The sequence below is a fragment of the Canis lupus genome, chromosome 1 (assembly GCF_048164855.1).
Source record: "Canis lupus baileyi chromosome 1, mCanLup2.hap1, whole genome shotgun sequence".
NCBI lineage: Eukaryota > Metazoa > Chordata > Mammalia > Carnivora > Canidae > Canis > Canis lupus.
Genome location: NC_132838.1, coordinates 67234529 through 67239596, shown reverse-complemented (window position 1 = coordinate 67239596; position 5068 = coordinate 67234529).

The following is a 5068-nucleotide window of genomic DNA, read 5'->3' as shown; positions in this document are numbered from 1 at the left end:
GATGTAGCCTTTAGTCATACTACCAACTTATGCCTAAAATTCAACTGAGTACTTCTAAATCAGTTCTCCCTCATGCTGTGTGTATCACTTTATTCTTCTCACCACAATCTATTTTCAACTGCTTCTGGAACATGTCTTACTAGAGTTGAAAAACTTGCATGGAAAGAGAAGCTATGTGTATAAAATAAAGCTACGTGTGTAAATAAAGATAAAGCTATGTGTGTCCCCAAGAATTATTTCATGTATATATGTGTATAATTGTGTGTTCCATTATTTCGTGTATGTACAGTTTTTGACAGGAATCAAGATGCTTCTGAATCAGAAGACAGACCATTCATTGCTCATAGAACTCAGTATATGAGCTCCAACTCATACACCACCTCCTCTTTAAAATCTTCTCTTATCTGATGATTCCATAGCTATGTGAAACCTACAGATATTACTCCCTTTTCTGAACTTCTGTAACTTTGTTCATAATTTTTGAGACTTTTTTCTTGAAAAAAATGAAATGTTTCCTTTAAAATTTTCATTCTCCATAATATATTGCACTTACTTGATGTTCAGTAAATGGATAGTTAGTCAAAGAATCTATGAAAAAATGGATAAACCAGAAGATATATAATGTGATGTACATGTGGTCCCTCTTCCAGAAGAAATAAAATGTTAAACTTTCCACTACATCTAGATTCATGAGGTCAAAAACAGTTTAAAAATACCATCCTGAGTTCTTAGGATAAGTAATGCCAACATTGCCTAAAAGACTAAAGTAATATTATTAAATATATCATAATTGAAAAAAATATTTTTCTGACCTCATAAATTATGCATAACCCTTCTTACTCCACTGTCAGAATTCTCAGACATTAAGATATTTCATCCCCTTCTTCAGTCTTCTAGCCTTGCATATGCATCTAGTTCTCTTCTATGTATAAAATATAAATTGTAAGAACTTATCAATGGAATTTTACCTGGCTGCATAAAGGAAAGGAATCTGCCATTTGTGACAACCTAGATAAACCTGGAAGACATTATGTTAAGTGAAATAAACTGGACACATGAAAGGCAAATATATGATCTCACTTAAAGGTGAGTTCTAAAAAAGTTGAACTCACATAAGCTGAGTAGGATGATGGTTGCCAGGGACTGGAGAGTGGAAAAAATGGGAAGATGTTGGTCAAAGGATGCACATTTTCAGTTATAAGATGAATAAGTTCTGGGGATCTAATGTACAATACGGCAAGTATAGCCAATGGTACATTTTATATTCGAAATCTGCTAAGAAAGTAGATCTTAAGTATTCTCACCACATACACACGAACACAAACACACACGAAACAGTAACTATGGGAAGTGCTGGAAGGGCTATCAGCTGGATTGTAGTAATCATTTTATAATATATATGTGTATCAAGGCATCACATATCTTAAATATATACAAATGTCAATTATACTTCAATAGAACTTGAAAAAAATCAAATTGAAGGTAAAATTCATCTATCACAAAGAGAATTACCTTCTTTTTTCTATAATGATCCTTTGTTAAACATCTGTTGAGGCAAAACATCAAAAAGACATGGGAGAAAAACAGACATGACCACCAGTTGACCCATGAGCTGGATTCTGGCCCCCAGAGGCTCCTCACCCCCACCTCTGTCCCTCTGTCCTTGAAATATGGATTCCACTTGCCTTTCCCACTCCCAGCTACTACTCCAAGGATGTTGCCTTGAGATAGGGATGTGGCATTGAAAATACCTCCATGATATATGTGACTAAATACAGTTAAGGCCTCTTTATCAATTTTGAGATTTGGTAGGTGAGCACAGGGATACATTCATCTTGCTGCTGTTCAAAACAAGCCTCCCAGGCAAGTTTCTGGTGCTTAGGAAAGCTGCCATCTGCCAACCTGGAGTGGCTTGTCTCTTTATTCCATCTCTCCCTGCCTTCCTTGTATGTTTTAGAAGACCACCAGGGAAACTCCTGAAAGGGTTGTGACCCAACAACATCTCAAAGACCATCATCTCTGATACCTTGCTCACCATGGCGAGCCAGTGCTGATATAGCACCAAGAATAAAAGTCACTGCTCAATAAATCCCTGTCAAATTAGGCGTGAGGCTTAAGAATGATGTTCTGATAAAAGAAAGTTTCTTACAGACTGATCTGTTATCAGTTCAATTCAGCATTTCAAGGGATCCAATCGCTCTTTCAGGACATTGTGTGACCTCCTACTTCGGAGTTAGGGAAGCAGGAAGTGGCAGGTGGGTTAGACTATAGGTGATGGCTGGAGCTGTTGGAGAAGCATTTTGTCCTCATTGATTCTTCACTGTGTCTTTCTCAGTGTTTAGAAAGTGCTCTGGCTCAGAAGCTCTTTATTTCTGCCCCCCTCACATGCTACTGTGGTTTCTACTCTAGAATTCATGGCTTTGGCCACCTCTGCTCAGCGTCACTTTTTCATATGGAACTGAGCGAGATAGTGACTTGGGCCCCAGTATTCAAAAGAGCTACAAAGAGTTCCATATCTCCCTGCCTTTGGAGTTCCTCAGCATATGTAGGGCCCTCGGTTTTATTAAGGAGAAGGAGACTTAGGCCGCACCTGGAACCCTTGGAGCAGCTGAGGTCTGTGCAGAGAGGAAGCAGAGGATTGCAGGGCTGCAGGGTATGTGTCTCCAAATCAGAAAGAAGTCATATTTGTTTTCAAGGTGGTAGGACACTCATAGTTTTCAGGCCACTTAAAGCTCTCCATTAGCTTTTGAATTACTTGACCTGTTTCCCTACCTGGAAAAAAAAGTATAACCAAAAAACGACAAAAACAAAAGAAAACAACTCCATTGGCTTTTAATGTTGTGGTCGATATAAATCCTCATACCAGCTCTTGGGACTCCCTGACCCGTTCTCCAGCCTGGGGAAGAACACAAATAATGAACTTCTAATATTTTCTTTCTGCACAAAACCAACACTAACTTGAGTATCTGTAGACATGTTATTGCTCCACTTGGAAACAAAACCAAAAGTCTCACTTAGGCTACTTGTTTCAACCACCTCCAACCACTTTCTTAAAAGGAAAAAAAAAGTAGTCTTGTATACTTCCCGGTTGACCATATGGTTTGGCCACTATGTCCACCATGCCCATCAACTCTCTGTCCCGTACAGAATATCTTCCTTAGATCCAAGAATCATTTCATATGTATATGTGTAGTTGTGTACTTTAGTACCTCATGTATTTACAATTTTTGGCAGGAAGCAAGGTGCTTCTGGATCAGAAAACAGACATTAGTTACTCATAGAACATCTTGGTGCCAGAGCCTCATGCCCTAATTTCCACAGGCTGTTGCAATGAGGGCCAGGTGTTCACCTCAGCGTGCAGTGAGGTTGCACCACAGGAGAGGAATGTTGAAATTCTCAGACTTGGAACTGAGAGAGAGCAGCTGGCCCATCAGCCCGACGTTCTCTATGCTCACGCATGCAACTGGGAGAAAGACAAGCCCCGCCTTTACATTGAAGGGAAGGCAGAGGGTGAGGTGAAATAAGGTAAAAGTCTTCTACTACATATTCAAATTCCTTGCATTCATTAAAGACTAATTTTTTACAGTAATCCTTTGTTCAGCATCTCAAGGACAAGCATCTCTCCTGTTTTGCTCACCGTGGCAGAGCAGGGGTGATGCAGCACCAGCAATGGGGACACTACTCAATCAATATCTGTTGAATGAAGTCTGAGGTTTGGGGTTAATTATCTGATAAAGAGTTCCCTGTCAACTCACTGTGGTTATAATAAACACGCAGCACATGCGCGAAGAGAAGGGCTAGGCCTGCATGAGGCCCTGGCCGGCATCTTCCCAATCATGGCCCATGATTCAGGTCACAGTGCAGGGGCTCTGAAAGGACGTCTCCTGTGCCTCACTCCTGAATCCTCTTGGTCTCCCATCTGACTGTGGCCGCTGCTGCAAGGACAGTTCCACGTGGAGCTCTGACCTGCTTCATGCAGGTGCAATGTACAGCTTAGCTTCAGTATCTGCTTTTCCTTTGTATCTACCGCCCTGGGCTTCTGTACACTGCTGCGACCTGAGGCACTTGCAAGAGTTCACTTGGCACACAGGTCTGTGTAACCTGAATTGCAAGAGAATTCCCAACCATTGAGTCACCTTTGACAAGTGAATGATAAGCACAGATGTTTCTCTGGGGTGCCTGGGTGGCTCAGTTGGTTAAGCATCTGACCCTGACTTAGGTCATGATCGCAGGGCCCTGGAATCCAGCTTAGTGGGAATCTGCACTTAGTGGGGAGTCCATTTGTCCCTATCCCTTTGCTCTGTCCCCCCCACTTGTACTCTTTCTCCTTTTCTCAAATAAATAAATAAAATATTTTTTTTAAAAGAAAAAATGCTTCACAATTCCATCCCCTAAAGCCAGTGGTTCTTTCAGGATAGTGTTCCTGGTTAGTTCCTAGACAACATAAAATGCCCCGTAAACTTAGTGGAGGTAAACTGATAGTCTCTCCTTATATTCACTTTTATTCCTTTCTTTCTTTTTTTCTCCCTCTTTTACTTTACTCTATAACCACAAATCAAATGTCTGCACACAAGCCTTTGGCTCAGATCCTGCTTATGTGGAATTCGAATTGACATGTCTGACATACAAGTCTAGACTAACACATGGACTAAAATTTCAAAGAGATCTGGTAAAGTCCCATATAACACTAAAATTTCTTACAAATTCTATCTAAAATTGCTTGTTTAACCATTTATATGGCTGAAATCTCACTAATTAGATATTAAATTGGATAAATAGCTGACCTTTAAAATTCAAGTAACTCCAGGAAATACATACAATTTATTATTATAATTAATATGAGAGACAGATCAGAAGGTAGAGACAAAAATAAGTTTAGGAAGAAATCCAGTCTTACTAAAAGTTCTAGAGGCTGATTGATACATTATCAACTATTTTAATTTGGGAGTTGATTAACAAGGGAGGTGCCCTAATCTCTTTGGTAAAGCATTTGTTTATCTCCACCTTCCTACTGCCAAGGAAGGGAATTTAAAGAGTTGATTAGTCAAGGTGCAAAAAAACAAAACAG